We start from the raw sequence: 17,886 nt of genomic DNA on the forward strand, positions 1-17,886 counted from the left end.
CATTTTCTTGGCAAAACTCTATTAGTCCTTGCCCTGCTTCATTCCGCATTCCAAGGCCATATTTGCCTGTTACTCCAGGTGTTTCTTGACTTCCTACTTTTGCATTCCAGTCCCCTATAATGAAAAGGACATCTTTTTTGGGTGTTAGTTCTTCTTTTTTTTAAATTTTATTTTTACTTTATTTTACTTTACAATACTGTATTGGTTTTGCCATATATTGACATGAATCCGCCACGGGTGTATTGGTCTTGTAGGTCTTCATAGAACCATTCAGCTTCAGCTTCTTCAGCATTACTGGTTGGGGCATAGACTTGGATTACTGTGATATAGAATGGTTTGCCTTGGAAACAAACAGAGATCATTCTGTTGTTTTTGAGATTGCATCCAAATACTGCATTGCAAACTCTTTTGTTGACTATGATGGCTGCTCCATTTCTTCTAAGGGATTCCTGCCCACAGTAGTAGATATAATGGTCATCTAAGTTAAATTCACCCATTCCAGTCCATTTTAGTTTGCTGATTCCTAGAATGTCGATGTTCACTCTTGCCATCTCTTGTTTGACCACTTCCAATTTGCCTTGATTCATGGACCTGACATTTCAGGTTCCTATGCAATATTGCTCTATATAGCATCAGACCTTGCTTCTATCACCAGACATGTCCACAGTTGGGTATTATTTTTGCTTTGGCTCCATCCTTTCATTCTTTCTGGAGTTATTTCTCCAGTGATCTCCAGTAGTATATTGGGCACCTACTGACCTGGGGAGTTCCTCTTTTGGTATCCTATCATTTTGCCTTTTCATACTGTTCATGTGATTCTCAAGGCAAGAATACTGAAGTGGTTTGCCATTCCCTTCTCCAGTGGACCACATTCTGTCAGACCTCTCCACCATGAGCCGCCAGTCTTGGGTTGTCCCGCGGGCATGGCTTAGTTTCTTTGAGTTAGACAAGGCTGTGGTCCTAGTGTGATTAGATTGACTAGTTTTCTGTGAGTGTGGTTCCAGTGTGTCTGCCCTCTGATGCGCTCTTGCAACACCTGCCATCTTACTTAGCTTTCTCTTACCTTGGGCGTGGGGTATCCCTTCATGGCTGCTCCAGCAAAGTGCAGCCACTGCTCCTTACCTTGGACGAGGGGTATCTCCTTACCACCACCGTTCCTGACCTTCAACATGGGAAAGCTCCTCTAGGCCCTCCTGTGCCCATGCAGCCACCACTCCTTGGACATGGTGTGGCTCCTCCCAGCCACCGCCCCTGGCCTCGGGCATGGGGTTGCTCCTCCCAGCTGCTGCCACTGGCATCAGGCATGGGGTGGCCCCTCCCAGCTGCTGACCCTAGCCTCGGATGCGGGGTAGCTCCTCTTGGCTGTTACTGCGTCGTCGAAGCCTGGCACTCTCGGCCGCTGCCCCTGACCTCAGATGTGGGGTAATTCCTCTTGACCACCACCTTTTGGGCATGGGGTCCTCCCGGCTTCTGCCCCTGACCTCGGACGTGGGGTAGCTCCTCTTGGCTGTGCTTAGTGCGCCGGTCGCAGCCACCTGCGCTTAGTGCACTGGTCTGACCTAAATTAAATCCCTTATAATTATACAGTGGAAGTGAGAAATAGATTTAAGGGCCTAGATCTGATAGATAGAGTGCCTGATGAACTATGGACTGAGGTTCATGACATTGTACAGGAGACAGGGATCAAGAACATCCCCATGGAAAAGAAATGCAAAAAAGCAAAATGGCTGTCTGGGAAGGCCTTACAAATAGCTGTGAAAAGAAGAGAAGTGAAAAGCAAAGAAGAAAAGGAAAGATATAAACATCCGCATGCAGAGTTCCAAAGAATAGCAAGAAGAGATAAGAAAGACTTCTTCAGCGATCAATGCAAAGAAATAGAAGAAAACAGAATGGGAAAGACTAGAGATCTTTTCAAGAAAATTGGAGATACCAAGGGAACATTTCATGCAAAGATGGGTACAATAAAGGACAGAAATGGTCTGGACCTAACAGAAGCAGAAGATATTAAGAAGAGGTGGCAAGAATACACAAAAGAACTGTACAAAAAAGATCTTCACCACCTGGATAATCACGATGGTGTGATCACTCATCTAGAGCCAGACATCCTGGAATGTGAAGTCAAGTGGGCCTTAGAAAGCATCACTATGAACAAAGCTAGTGGAGGTGATGGAATTCCAGTTGAGCTATTTCAAATCCTGAAAGATGATGCTGTGAAAGTGCTACACTCAATATGCCAGCAAATTTGGAAAACTCAGCAGTGGCCACAGGACTGGAAAAGGTCAGTTTTCATTCCAATCCCAAAGAAAGGCAATGCAAAAGAATGCTCAAACTACCACACAATTGCAGTCATCTCACATGCTAGTAAAGTAATGCTCAAAATTCTCCAAGCCAGGCTTCAGCAATACGTGAGCCGTGAACTTCCAGATGTTCAAGCTGGTTTTAGAAAAGGCTGAGGAACCAGAGATCAAATTGCCAACATCATCTAGATCATGAAAAAAGCAAGAGAGTTCCAGAAAAACATCTATTTCTGCTTTATTGACTATGCCAAAGCCTCTGACTGTGTGGATCACAATAAACTGTGGAAAATTCTGAGAGAGATGGGAATTACCAGACCAACTGACTTGCCTCTTGTATGCAGGTCAGGAAGCAACAGTTAGAACTGGACATGGAACAACCCGACTGGTTCCAAATAGGAAAAGGAGTACGTCAAGGCTGTATATTGTCACCCTGCTTGTTTAACTTCTATGCAGAGTACATCCTGAGAAACGCTGGACTGGAAGAAACACAAGCAGGAATCAAGATTGCAGGGAGAAATATCAATAACCTCAGGTATGCAGATGACACCACCCTTATGGCAGAAAGTGAAGAGGAACTAAAAAGCCTCTTGATGAAAGTAAAAGAGGAGAGTGAAAAAGTTGGCTTAAAGCTCAACATTCAGAAAACGAAGATCATGGCATCCAGTCCCATCACTTCATGGGAAATAGATGGGGAAACAGTGGAAACAGTGGAAGACTTTATTTTTTGCTGCTCCAAAATCACTGCAGATGGTGACTGCAGCCCTGAAATTGAAAGACGCTTACTCCTTGGAAGAAAAGTTATGACCAACCTAGATAGCATATTCAAAAGCAGAGATATTACTTTGCCGACTAAGGTCCGTCTAGTCAAGGCTATGGTTTTTCCTGTGGTCATGTATGGATGTGAGAGTTGGACTGTGAGGAAGGCTGAGCGCTGAAGAATTGATGCTTTTGAACTGTGGTGTTGGAGAAGACTCCTGAGAGTCCCTTGGACTGCAAGGAGATCCAACCAGTCCATTCTGAAGGAGATCAGCCCTGGGATTTCTTTGGAGGGAATGATGCTAAAGCTGAAACTCCAGTACTTTGGCCACCTCATGCAAAGAGTTGACTCATTGGAAAAGACTCTGATGCTGGGAGGGATTGGGGTCAGGAGGAGAAGGGGACGACAGAGGATGAGATGGCTGGATGGCATCACGGACTCGATGGACGTGAGTCTGAGTGAACTCCGGGAGTTGGTGATGGACAGGGAGGCCTGGCGTGCTGCGATTCACGGGGTCACAGAGTCGGACATGACTGAGCGACTGAACTGAACTACACACTAGCAAAGTAATGCTCAAAATTCTCCAAGCCAGGCTTCAACAATACGTGAATCGAGAACTTCCAGATATCCAAGCTTGATTTAGAAAAAGCAGAGGAACCAGAGTTTGCCTTTAAACTGTTTGCCAACATCCATTGGATGATAGAAAAAGCAAGTTAGTTCCAATAAAACATCTACTTCTGCTTTATTGACTACGCCAAAGCCTTTGACTGTGTGAATTACAACAAAATGTGGGAAATCTTAAAGATATGGGAATTTCAGACCACCTACGTGCCTCCTGAGAAATCTGTATTTGGGTCAAGAAGCAATAGTTAGAACAAGACAAGGAACAATGGACTGGTTCTGAATTGGGAAAGGAGTACATCAAGGCTGTATGTTGTTGCTCTGCTTACTTAACTTATACGCAGAGTACATCATGTGAAATGCCGGGGTGGATGAAGCACAAGCCAGGATCAAGATTGCCAGGAGAAATATCAGTAACCTCAGATATTCAGATGACCCCATGCTTATGGCAGAAAGCAAAGAGGAGCTGAGGAACCTCTTGATGAAGGTGAAAGAGGAGAGTGAAAAACCTGGCTTAAAACTCAATATTAATAAAACTAAAATCATGGCCTCCAGTTCCATCACTTCATGGAAAATAGATGGAGAAACAATGGAAACAATGATAAACTTTATTTTCTTGGACTCCAAAATCATTGCAGACAGTGACTGCAGCCATGAAATTAAAAAATGCTCCCTGAAAGAAAAGCTATGACCAAGCTAGACAGCATATTAAAAAGCAGAGACATTACTTTGCTGACAAAGGTCTGTCTAGTCAAAGCTATGGTTTTTCCAATAGTCATGTATGAATGTGAGAGCTGGACCATAAAAACACCTGAGTGCTGAAGAATTCATGCTTTTCAATTGTGGTGTTGGAGAAGACTCTTGAGAGTCCCTTGGACTGCAAAGAGATCAAACCAGTCAGTCCTAAAGGAAATCAATCCTGAATATTCATTTTAAGGACTGATGCTGAAGCTGAAGCTCTAATACTTTTGCCACCTGATGTGAAGAGCTGACTCACTGGAAAAGATCCCGATGCTGGGAAAGATTGGAGGCAGGAGGAGAAGGGGATGACAGAGGATGAGATGGCTGGATGGCATCACTGACTTGATGGACATGAGTTTGAGCAAGCTCCAGGAGCTGGTGATAGGGAGGCCTGGTGTGCTGCAGTCCATGAAGTTGCAAAGAGTCAGACATAACTGAGCAACTGACCTAAACTGGACTACAAAAATAAGTACAATTAAAACAAAACAATGTAATTAAATTCTAGATAAATGTTGTCTGCTGAAGGGTGGACTGTGATCTACTTCCCCTTTGTTTACAAAAGAAGTTCTAGTAAAGTATGAAATGATACTAGTACCAGAGTTTTTTTTACATAATTAAAAAAATTAAAGTTGTTTTCTTACTGTGTGCTTTAATGTTACTTAGTACATGTCCAATAGCCATGAAACATCATGTTTTATGTCCCATACTTTGAATTCACTGCCTTGAGGCTTTCAAGGTTAAGACCATATACTTTATTTCATTTACCCTTACAAGAACCTTATGAGGTTGAAATTAGCAATGTGTTCATTTATTAGGCCAACTCTAGAGATGTGGAAACAAAGATTAAAGAGGTTAAAGGACCACCTCTGCCCTTGTGTTTAGTCAGTATTAGATATAGACAGGGCTCCAGATTTTTTAGAAGCAAAATGTTTTCCAACTATACAGTCATTGTATTATATTATTATGTTATACACTATTATTGTGTTATACATTATACAACTATTTCAAGCTTTTTGTTCCTTTTTTCTTCCCAACTTAATGAGATATAAATACATAGACAACATTGTGCAAGTTTGAAGTTTACAATCTGTTGATTTGATACATTTACTTGTTATAAAATGATCACCACCCTAGGGTTAGCTAACATCAGCATCATATCACATCACATAATCATTGTTTCTTTTTAGTAATGAAAGCATTTAGGGTTTAGTCTCTTAGCAACTTTGAAGAATATAATATAGCATCATTATTATAATCCCCATGCTGTGTCAATAGATCCCCACAATTTACTTGTCTTATAGCTGGAAGTTTGTATTATTTGATCAATACCTCCCCATTATTTTACACTAGCCCCTGGTAACCACCATTTCTAATCCTTGTTTCTGTGTCCAGTTTTTAAAAATTCTACATAAAAGTGAAGTTGTATAGTATTTGTTTGCTCTATCTGACTTATTTCACTAAGCTCTTTCATAATTAAATATCTCAAATAAGTAAAAGTAGAAATTATAAAAAAAAATTATCAAGATACAGGAAACTGATTTGCTTTATTTCAATACCCTGATGTACACATTTTATTAACCTGCATTCAGCCTGTGCTTATGATTTAAGAGGAATATAGGTTAGTAAGTGGATTTCATTCATCTGCATTCATATATAGTGTAGTAGATGTACAGAGAAGGAAGAGATTTGGCCTGAGTTGCCATATAGAAAATGTTCCACACTCTTCAATGACCTCAGATTTAGATCAGTAAAAATAAAGGCTCCTGATTTTGAAAAAAATTAAGGTAATAGCAAAGGGGGAAGAAAAGATCTGAAGATCAGTTTTAAAAAGACTAAGGTCCAAAGTGGCCTGTAACTTATGAGAAAGTCAAGGATGAACAAACAACTTTAGTTACATTTAGGACCGGAATAAGATCATCAAGAGAACAGACTCAGGAACAGAGAGTTTTTTGCGATAAGGGTATAAAGTTGCTGGCTGAAATAAGAGGGTAGACCTTTTAAATTTCTAACTGCCCTTTCATGAGATAGACTGACTTTTATATTAAACTGTACAAAATAAACACTGGTAAGGCAGAATAGGAGATAAAAATGAGATAAAACTATTTAAGATAATTCTGCTACTAAAAATGAGTTCAAATTTCCTGCTGTGGCAATCAGAAGTACAATTTCCTAGGGTGCAAACGAGGAGAGTGCTTTGTGAAGGGATTTGAGGGATAAAGGAAAAGTTGAAGAGAGGAAAATGCAAATGTAGATTCAAATTTTAAAAAGAGAAATAAAAAGAGCATGCTCTGCTATTCTGGATTAGGGAGCTTTAAATTAATGTTGGGCAAGGTTCCAGAATGAATTATTAAAGAGATGATTCAGAGAAACCTAGAAGATCCATCAAAAGTTCACTGAGATCAATTCATGACAGAGTAACATCATTTCCTATTTTAGCAAGAAATATTGCTTGTTGCATGAGTGTATCTGATCTTCCCCAGGCATATTGGAAGTTCCTTCATAAAGTTTCTGGGGTAAGGATGAGAAAGAATAGATTTAATGCAATGATAAATATCCTGTTGGAAATGTGTCTGAAGAAGGGCTGCTTAACAGAATGATGTTATCCAAAGAGAAAGGTCTAAATGCTACTTCCCAGGACTCTTCCACATTTACCATTTCTTGCAGGATAGGTCTGCTGGTGATGAATTCCCTCAGTTTCCATTTGTCTGAGAAATGTGTCGTTCATTTTCAAAGGATGATTTCACAGGATATAGAATTCTAGGTGAGTGGATTTTTTTCTTTAAACACTCTTTAAGTGTTTCACTCTTGTCTTACTTGCACGGTTTCTGATGAGAAGTCTGTGGCTATTCTTATTCTTTCTCCTCTACATATTTGGTAAAAAAATCATCCTTCTGGCTTCTTCTTTGATTTTCTTTTTTTGGGTTCAATTTTCTGCATATGTTTGAATAAGATATGGGTAAATTTTTGCTTTGTTTTTCTTATTTATTTGCTTGGTATTCTCTGATCTTCTTGATTTGGCATCTGATATTAATTTTGCAAAGTTGTTGGTCATTATACTCTAAATATTCATTCTCTCTCTCTCACTCTTTTTTTTTTGTACTAGTATGCCAATTACATACTATACCTTTTGAAACTGCCCTGTGCTTCTTAAATGTTGTTAATTTTTCTTATTATTTTCTTCTTACATTTGCATGTTTGGAGGTTGCTACTGACTTATTATTTATTTAATTGAAATATAGCTGGTTTACAATGTTGAGTTAGTTTCAACTGTACAGCAAAGTGATTCATATATATGTATATACATATGGGTCAGACGGTAAAGTGTCTGCCCACAATGTGGGATACCCGGGTTTGATTCCTGGGTTGGGAAGATCCCCTGGAGAAGGAAATGGCCATCCACTCCAGCATTCTTGCCTGGAAAATCCCATGGACTGAGGAACCTGATAGGCTACAGTCCATGGGGTCGCAAAGAGTCGGACATGACTGAGCGACTTCACTTTCACTTTCACTTTCAGACATAGGCTTCCCAGATGGCACTAGTGTTAAAGAACCCACCTGGCAGTGCAGATGTAAGAGAAGGGGGTTCAATCCCCACCGCGGCCGGGAAGATCCTCTGGAGAAGGGCATGGCAACCCACTTCAATATTGTTGCCTGGAGAATCCCATGGACAGAGGAGCCTGGCGGGCTACAGTCCATGGGGTCACAAAGAGTTGGACACAACTGAGTGACTAAAGCACATGCACACACACATATATATATGTGAGTGTGAGTGTGTATGTGTGTATATATACATAGTATGTTTTTTCAGTCTAAAAAGATAACTTTTTCTCTTATCAGTTCAGTTAAGTTCAGTCGCTCAGTTGTGTCTGACTCTTTGCGGCCCCATGGACTGCAGCACGCCAGGCTTTCCTGTCCATCACCAGTTCCCAAGTTTGCACAAACTCATGTTCATCAAGTTGGTGATGTAGGGTCTTTTCGGTTATCTGTTTTATACATAGTAGTGTGTAGATGCTAATTTCAACTCTTTATTTATCTCCCCCTTCCCCCTTTGGTAACCATATGTTTGCTTTTGAAGTCTGTGGATCTATTTCTGTTTTGTTTATAAGTTCATTTGTATTTTTTTTTTAGATTTCACATTCATGCTATACCATGTATTTGTCTTTCTCTGCCTAGCTTATTTCACTTAGTAAGATAATCTCTAGGTCCATCCAAGTTGCTGCAAGTGGCTTTATTTCCTTCTATTTTATGGCTGAGTTGTATTCCATTATGTGTATATATATACCACATCTTTATCCATTCATCTGTGGTTGCTTAGGTTGCTTCCATGTCTTGGTTATTATGTATAGAGCTACAGTGAGCACTGGGGAGAATATATCTTTTTAAATTAGAGTTTTCTCTGCATCTATGCTCAAGAGTGGGATTGAATGGCAGCTCTATTTTCAGAATTTTAAGGTACTGTTCTCCATAAATTAGACTGTTTTTTTTTTAATTTGGAACATTTTCTTGTAATTATCTTTTAGGATTTTCACCTCTCTTTTAATTCTTTTTAAAACTTTCATCTCTGCTTGCATCATTTATCTGATCTTGAATGTTATCTACTTTAAAAAAATTAAAGCCCTTAATACATTAATCATAGTTATTATTTTGTAAAATACCAGTCTGACCTGTCATACCTGAGTCTAGTTCTGATTGATTTTTCTCTTCAGGGTATGTTTGTTGCTTTCCTTTTGTCATGCTTAGTAATATTTTGGTTGAAAACTAGTCATATAAATAGGTAATAGGCTTTTATTTTTATTTATTTTTTTTACAGGATTAAAAAAAATTTTATTCAAAGTGTACAAAAGTAGAATGTACCTTCATAAAAAATGTAAATTGAAGTTAATGCAGGATTCATGTTGATGTGTGGCGGTAATAGGCCTTTAGTATAAGGATTTATGTTAATCTGGCTAGTAGTTGGTCTGTGCTTAGTGTTCACTATAGTATTACAGTGCCAGAGATTTCAAAATCTTCCTTAATTTTGTCTCTCATCTTGCCTTTTGGCTTCCCTGTGTAGTTTTCCTCAGAAAGAATCTGTGTCTTGAAGATCCTTCATTGGCAACCCACTATTACACTGGAGCTTCATTGCTCCACCACATGGAGATAAGGGGAGCAGAAATATTCAATAATTATATGATTAAATCTCAGTCCTTGTGGGAGCAGTGTCTCTGGGCTGCCACCTTCACAAATGTTTCTGCAGTAGCATAGCTTTATAATTTCTCCCCTAGGTAAAACAGGGCAGTTAGAGGCGACTGGAGAGATAGGAATGCCCTCCTCAGTGAGAATAAACCTCGGGGAAAGTCTTTCCCAGGAGTGTAGGCCTTCATTACGAAGAAGACTCGGGCATATTTCACTATTATTTTTCTTCCCCCCCCCCCCCTTTTTTTTTTCTGCCAGAGTCAGCAGATGATCTTTCTCAGAGCTCTACCCTGAGAATCTGGGTGAATTTGTGGATGAAAAGCCCATAAATGTGTAAGGGCACCTCTGAGACTGTACCCACCAGAAATTTCTCCTCTCATATTAATCATTCAGCTTCTATCAATTTGTCAAAGTTATCATGAGAGTGTTCCTAACAGTTTATGGCTCCAGTACCTTCTGCTGTAAGTCAGCAGATAACAACTGTGCCTCTCTGAATGAACTTTTCTCACCAGATATGAGGGTCAGGTTTTTGCCCTGAAACCTCAGTTCTTTGATAGGTCTAAGAGAAGTCAGTGGTTTATTTTAGGTTATCTAAGATTTTTAATCACAAGGATGGAGGTGATGACTTCTGATCTCATTACATGTTAGAGTTGAAAGTCCTCAATTCTTCTATGTTTAACATTTATAATTCTGAGTCTAAATGTAGAGAATGTGATCAGCCAGTGTTAGGGTGAATTAAACAAGAGGAATAGTGACTACATAAGATGGTCAGCTATCCCACGCCCGAGGTCAGGGGTGGCGGCTAGGAGGAGCTACCCCATGTCCAAGGAGCAGTGGCTGCGCGGGTGTAGGAGGGCCTAGAAGAGCTACTTCATGTTCAAGGTCAGGAGGGGTGGCGGTGAGGAGATACCCCTCATCCAAGGTAAGGAGCAGTGGCTGCACTTTGCTGGAGCAGCCATAAAGGGATACCCCACGCCCAAGGTAAGAGAAACCCAAGAAAGATGGTAGGTGTTGCAAGAGCGCATCAGAGGGCAGACACAGTGGAACCACACTCACAGAAAACTAGTCAATCTAATCACACTAGGACCACAGCCTTGTCTAACTCAATGAAACTAAGCCATGCCGTGTGGGGCCACCCAAGACGGCGGCTCATGGTGGAGAGGTCTGACAGAATGTGGTCCACTGGAGAAGGGAATGGCAAGCCACTTCAGTATTCTTGCCTTGAGAACCCCATGAACATTATGAAAAGGCAAAATGATAGGATACCAAAAGAGGAACTCCCCAGGTCAGTAGGTGCCCAATATGCTACTGGAGATCAGTGGAGAAATAACTCAAGAAAGAATGAAGGGATGGACTCAAAGCAAAAACAATACCCAGTTGTGGACATGTCTGGTGATAGAAGCAAGGTCTGATGCTATATAGAGCAATATTGCATAGGAACCTGGAATGTCAGGTCCATGAATCAAGGCAAATTGGAAGTGGTCAAACAAGAGATGGCAAGGGTGAACATCGACATTCTAGGAATCAGCAAACTAAAATGGACTGGAATGGGTGAATTTAACTCAGATGACCATTATATCTACTACTGTGGGCAGGAATCCCTTAGAAGAAATGGAGTAGCCATCACAGTCAACAAAAGAGTTTGAAATGCAGTACTTGGATGCAGTCTCAAAAATGACAATGATCTCTGTTCATTTCCAAGGCAAACCATTCTATATCACAGTAATCCAAGTCTATGCCCCAACCAGTAATGCTGAAGAAACTGAAGTTGAATGGTTCTATGAAGACCTACAAGACCTTTTAGAACTAACACCTAAAAAAGATGTCTTTTTCATTATAGGGGACTGGAATGCAAAAGTAGAAAGTCAAGAAACACCTGGAGTAACAGGCAAATTTGGCCTTGGAATATGGAATGAAGCAAGGCAAAGGCTAATAGAGTTTTGCCAAGAGAATGTGCTGGTCATAGCAAACACCCTCTTCCAACAACACAGGAGAAGACTCTACACATGACATCACCAGATGGTCAACACCGAAATCAGATTGATTATATTCTTTGCAGCCAAAGATGGAGAAGCTCTATAGAGTCAGCAAAAACAAGACCGGGAGCTGACTGTGGCTCAGATAATGAGCTCCTTATTGCCAAATTCAGACTTAAATTGAAAAAAGTAGGGAAAACTACTAGACCATTCAGGTATGACCTAAATCAAATCCCTTATGATTACACAGTGGACATGAGAAATAGATTTAAGGGACTAAATCAGATAAATAGAGTGTCTGATGAACTATGGACTGAGGTTGGTGACATTGTACAGGAGACAGGGATCAAGAACATCCCCATGGAAAAGAAATGCAAAAAAGCAAAATGGCTGTCTGGGAAAGCCTTACAAATAGCTGTGAAATGAAGAGAAGCGAAAAGCAAAGGGGAAAGGAAAGATACAAGCATCTGAATGCAGAGTTTCAAAGAATAGCAAGAAGAAATAAGAAAGCCTTCCTTAGCAATCAATGCAAAGAAATAGAGGAAAACAACAGAATGGGGAAAACTAGAGATCTCTTCAAGAAAATTGGAGATACCAAGGGAACACTTCATGCAAAGATGGGCTCGATAAAGGACAGAAATGGTATGGACTTAACAGAAGCAGAAGATATTAAGAAGAGGTGGCAAGAATACACAGAAGAACTGTACAAAAAAGATCTTCATGACCCGGATAGTCACGATGATATGATCACGCACCTAGAGCCAGACATCCTGGAATGTGAAGTCAAGTGGGCCTTAGAAAGCATCACTACGAACAAAGTTAGTGGAGGTGATGGAATTCCAGTTGAGCTATTTCAGATCCTGAAAGATGATGGTGTGAAAGTGCTACACTCAATATGCCAGCAAATTTGGAAAACTCAGCAGTGGCCACAGGACTGGAAAAGGTCAGTTTTCATTCCCATCCCAAAGAAAGGCAATGCCAAAGAATGCTGAAACTACCGCACAACTGTACTCATCTCACATGCTAGTAAACTAATGCTCAAAATTCTCCAAGCCAGTCTTCAGCAATGCATGAACCATGAACTTCCAGATGTTCAAGCTGGTTTTAGAGAAGGCAGAGGAACCAGAGATCAAATTGCCAACATCAGCTGGATCATGGAAAAAGCAAGAGAGTTCCAGAAAAACATCTATTTCTGCTTTATTGACTATGCCAAAGCCTTTGACTGTGTGGATCACAATAAACTGTGGAAAATTCTTCAAGAGATGGGAATCCCAGACCACCTGACCTGCCTCTTGAGAAACCTATATGCATGTCAGGAAGCAACAGTTAGAACTGGATATGGACCAACAGACTGGTTCCAAATAGGAAAAGGCGGTATATTGGCACCCTGCTATTTAACTTATATGCAGAGTACATCACGCAGAGTACGCTGGGCTGGAAGAAGCACAAGCTGGAATCAAGATTGCCAGGAGAAATATCAATAACCTCAGATATGCAGATGGCACCACCCTTATGGCAGAAAGTGAGAGGAACTAAAAACCCTCTTGATGAAAGTGAAAGTGGAGAGTGAAAAAGTGAAAAAGTTGGCTTAAAGCTCAACATTCAGAAAACGAAGATCATGGCATCCGGTCCCATCACTTCATGGGAAATAGATGGGGAAACAGTGTCAGACTTTATTTTTTTGGACTCCAAAATCACTGCAGATTGTGACTGCAGCCATGAAATTAAAAGACGCCTACTCCTTGGAAGAAAAGTTATGACCAACCTAGATAGCATATGGAAAAGCAGAGACATTACTTTGCAACAATGGTCTTTCTAGTCAAGGCTATGGTTTTTCCAGTGGTCATGTATGGATGTGAGAGTTGGACTGTGAAGAAGGCTGAGTGCTGAAGAATCAATGCTTTTGAATTGTGGTGTTGGAGAAGACTCTTGAGAGTCCCTTGGACTGCAAATAGATCCAACCAGTCCATTCTGAAGGAGATCAGCCCTGGGATTTCTTTTGAGGGAATGATGCTGAAGCCGAATCTCCAGTGCTTTGGCCACCTCATGCGAAGGATTAACTAACTGGAAAAGACTCTGATGCTTGGGGGGAGGGATTGGGGGCAGGAGGAGAAGGGGACGACCGAGGATGAGATGGCTGGATGGCATCACTGACTTGATGGACGTGTGTCCGAGTGAACACCGGGAGTTGGTGATGGACAGGGAGGCCTGGTGTGCTGCGATTCACGGGTTCGCAAAGAGTTGGACACGACTGAGCAACTGAACTGAACTGAAGATGGCAATTCATGATATTGACAAGTTGGAAGAAGTTATGAATTTAACCAAAAGTAACCAAAAAAGGTCAACTTTAGTTTCTGCTCTTGGGTTCAAAACGCTTTTTTCAAAGGTAGGAAAAGAGAACCGATCTTTAACAATGCTCTCCATGGAGCTTTAGTCATCATTTAGATTACTGTGAATCAACAGAGAGGATCAGCTTCCAAAGTAATTAGAGCACTGGTCCATCTAACTGCTTTGGGTATTATATAACAATAAAACTTCACATACATTGGGTTAAACTACTTTCTTTTTTAAAAAATAATTTTTCAGTTCAGTTCAGTTTAGTCACTCAGTCATGTCCGATTCTTTACGACCCCATGAATGGCAGCATGCCAGGCCTCCCTGTCCATCACCAACTCCCAGAGTTCACTCAGACTCAGGTCCATCGAGTCAGTGATGCCGTCCAGCCATCTCATCCTCGGTCGTCCCCTTCTCTTCCTGCCCCCAATCCCTCCCAGCATCAGAGTCTTTTCCAATGAGTCAATTCTTCACATGAGGTGGCCAAAGTACTGGAGTTTCAGCTTCAGCATCATTCCCTCCAAAGAAATCCCAGGGCTGACCTCTATCTATTTATTTGGGGTTATGCTGAATCTGTTGCTGCTTCTGGGCCTTTCTCTAATTGTGATAAGAGAGGGCTACTCTCTGCTTGGGGTGTGAAGGCTTCTTATTGAGGTGGCTTTTCTTGTCGTGGAAGACAGGTCCCAGGGCTCTTGGACTTCAGTAGTTTTAGTTCTCGGGCTCTAGAGAACAGGGTCAGTAGTTGCGGTGCAGGGGACTTAGCTCCTCTGTGGCATGTGGGATATTCCTGGACCAGGGATTGAACTGTTGTCTTGCAGGTAGATTCTTTACTGCTGAACCACCAGGAAATGCCCTAAACTGCTTTCACTACTAAAAATTTTTTTAGAATCTTTAATGTGCTCAAGTTCATCATGATTTTCCATGAGGATAAAGAACCTGTAGCATTTTCCAAATTTATTTGACCATTGATCTGTTTTTGAATTCTGGCCCTAGCACTAAATAGTTGTAAAATGCTGAATAAGACACTTGACCTCTAAGGATCTTAGTATTTTTACTTCTAGAATAAGAATAATGATTATTGCACAGTCGATGCTATGAAATTTAGATGATAATAATGTATGAAAATGCTTGCCATTATTGCTAAGCACATAAGTTCTGTATAAACACTGGAAGTTTTCTTTGTGTATGCTCAGTCATGTCCAACTCTGAAACACCATGGACTATATCCTGCCAGACTCCTCTGTCCATGGGATTGTCCAGGCAAGAATACTGGAGTGTGCTTCTATTTCCTCCTCTAGAAGAACTTCCTGACCCAAGGATTCAACCTGAGTCTCCTGCATTGGCAGGTGGATTCTTTACCACTGAGACACCTGGGAATTCCTTTAAGTTTCCTTTAAGTTATGTTTTCTTTTTTTTTAATTTGGCCATTACCTTGAAAAAGACTCTTAGAAATGGGTCATATTTAGAACATCTAGCAACTAATATAGGAGAAGGCAATGGCACCTCACTCCAGTACTCTTGCATGGAAAATCCCATGGATGGAGGAGCCTGGTAGGCTGCAGTTCACCAGGTCACGAAGAATCGGACATGACTGAGTGACTTCACTTTCACTTTTCAGTTTCATGCATTGGAGAAGGAAATGGCAACTTACTCCAGTGTTCTTGCTTGGAGAATCCCAGGGATGGGGGAGCCTGTTGGGCTACCCTCTATGGGGTCGCACAGAGTCGGACACGACTGAAGTGATTTACCAGCAGCAGCAGCAGCAACTAATATGATTTAGTCATTTACTAACACATTGCTCTAGGAACAGCCATTGGATATTGGTCATGCCAGTATCAAGAGGGTGCCAGGTGATGTGCAGTGGTGAATACTCACGGGAGAGATTTAGAACAATGGCTTTTTATTAATTATAATGAAACTATTTTAATATTTTAGTTGACAGTGTCTTTATACTAGCCGTATCTGAACCTTTTCATCCCTGTACATAGCACACAGCGGTATGTTCGGGGAAGAATGTTTGACCGTGTAAAGCTGCTCAGTACAATGTTACATGATGAACAGCCAAAGGAACCAGAGAAGTTTATTCCAGAAAAGGGAAGACTTGGGTGATGGGGGCGGGCATGAAGGCTGTCTTCAAATATCTGAAAGATTGTCAGGTGGAAGACAGACTAGACTTGTTCTGGGTGGCTCCAAAGAGTTCAATCAAGCACAATTGATGTGTGAAAGCTTTAGGGCATGAAAGTTCACCTCCACACAAGGATACATTTTCAGAACTCAGATCAGTTTAAGCATGGCTGCCTTCATGAAGTGCTGAATTCTCCATTATTTAAAGATATTAAAAAAGAGAACAGTCAAGTGATTTGAGTGGGTGCTGTAAAAGGAAATTCAACTATTGGACAGTCAGTGTTAAAGGTTCAACTCAAAGATTCCTTCGTGCCTGAGTCACTTCGATTCTCTGACCAAGAGGCAGGAGTGTCAGTGGTAATTCTTTCATTCCTGTGAACTACTTACATACATTATGTCAAGTTTATTCCCCTCTTTAACCCCCAAAATAAAATGAGAGCAGAGAACTGCATACATTAACTAGTGAGATAAGCTGCTGCTAAGTTTGACTACAAGTTGAAAACTTCTCTACTCCTGAAGGCTACTAACCAAAGAGAGACAAATAAACACACAGGTGTACCATCATCAAGGTGTACACAGCAACTCAAACCTAACTGAGTTCAGCTCATTTTTAAGAAGATTGTCTAAAGCTTGGTTACTTGCCTGGCTCTTTGCCCCTCTTTATTTCCTAACTTCTGCTTCATGAATCTATCCGCTTATAGGAGGTTTGAGTTTTTCCTCTATAAATGGAGTGGATTGGGTAAGATACTCTGTTTATTCATTTTGCTAGCACTTATGAAGTAGTTCCTTGGTGGCAGGCATTGCACTAGTTCTTTGTGATGCAAAAGGCCACATCCTGGCTCACCCTCAGGTGCTCTGAGCCCACATCAAGAGAGCGACAAGACAGCCAAGATCCTGGACTGCCAACACTGTCTTTAAAAAGCTCCTCACTGGGCTCAGCCTGAAATGATTTGGTTCATTCATATCAAATGAATGACTGTAGAAGACTGTGAACACTGGAACTCTCTATCTATACACATACTTTTATTATCCAAAAGCCTGTGAGCAGAGTGATTAGACATGAAAAAGAAAACAAATCACTGTTGAATGTCTTCCACTTTCCCCTTAAGGATAACTATGAGTTCTGAGTCCTGTCATTTTGTTACTCAATTTTTATTTCTCTCTCAGGATTTGGGATGGAAAAAGTGGTAAGTTCCTTCTTAAAATTGGTTGCAAAAGCCAGCCTCAGGCATGAATTTTATTCTCAGCCATAATCTCCTGAGAACATAGCCTGGGAGATATTCCCCATTAAATTATGTCTTTTACTCTAGATAGTAAAATCTTTAGGCTTTTAAGTGTACATTAGCTCTTTCCCTAAAACCAGCCTTTTATAGAGGTTGATAGAACTTTTCCACCCCTTTAGTCTTTCTGAACCTTGACTTTTAGTGAGAATGTATTGGTTTTATTAGACAGCTCATTTTTTTTTTCATTAAAAAGGCAGACAAGTGTAAAGATTGTTGCAAGTCTACCCATGAACACCAGACTGAAGAATGTTAACAATGGGGGTTCAACATTGGGATATTGTAAAGTGAAAGAAGTAAAGCCTTTTTTTTTTTCCCTTATTCACAGCAACAGGTCTGTTTTGAGAGCATGTATTAGACACTAATCACTGAAATCTGTGGATAGGATCTTATTAAACCCTTGCAAGAGGCCTCTGAGAGCACATTCTATCATGATCTTAGTTTTTCAGATCAGAATTGTGACTTTCATGGGTTAAATGATTTGCCCAAGAGCTGCTGGTGAGGAGGCACACTGAGGGATGGGATGGGGGTCTGTCTACTTGGCTAGAATCTGCTGCTGTTGCTAAGTCACTTTAGTCATG

The 17,886-nt window shown here is 40.8% G+C and overlaps 1 protein-coding gene across 2 annotated transcripts in view; it reads left to right on the forward strand.

The window, feature by feature from the left end:
- Window positions 1-17,886, forward strand: part of ERMN (ermin) — a 67,301-nt gene that overhangs the window by 28,523 nt on the left and 20,892 nt on the right. For both annotated transcript variants that reach the window (XM_069574377.1, XM_069574378.1), the window contains one exon: window positions 7,081-7,177. The gene's annotated coding sequence lies outside the window, so the exon portion shown is untranslated. Of the gene's footprint in view, window positions 1-7,080; window positions 7,178-17,886 lie in introns of those variants that run through there.

The sequence above is a fragment of the Ovis canadensis genome, chromosome 2, assembly GCF_042477335.2.
Source record: "Ovis canadensis isolate MfBH-ARS-UI-01 breed Bighorn chromosome 2, ARS-UI_OviCan_v2, whole genome shotgun sequence".
Classification (NCBI taxonomy): domain Eukaryota; kingdom Metazoa; phylum Chordata; class Mammalia; order Artiodactyla; family Bovidae; genus Ovis; species Ovis canadensis.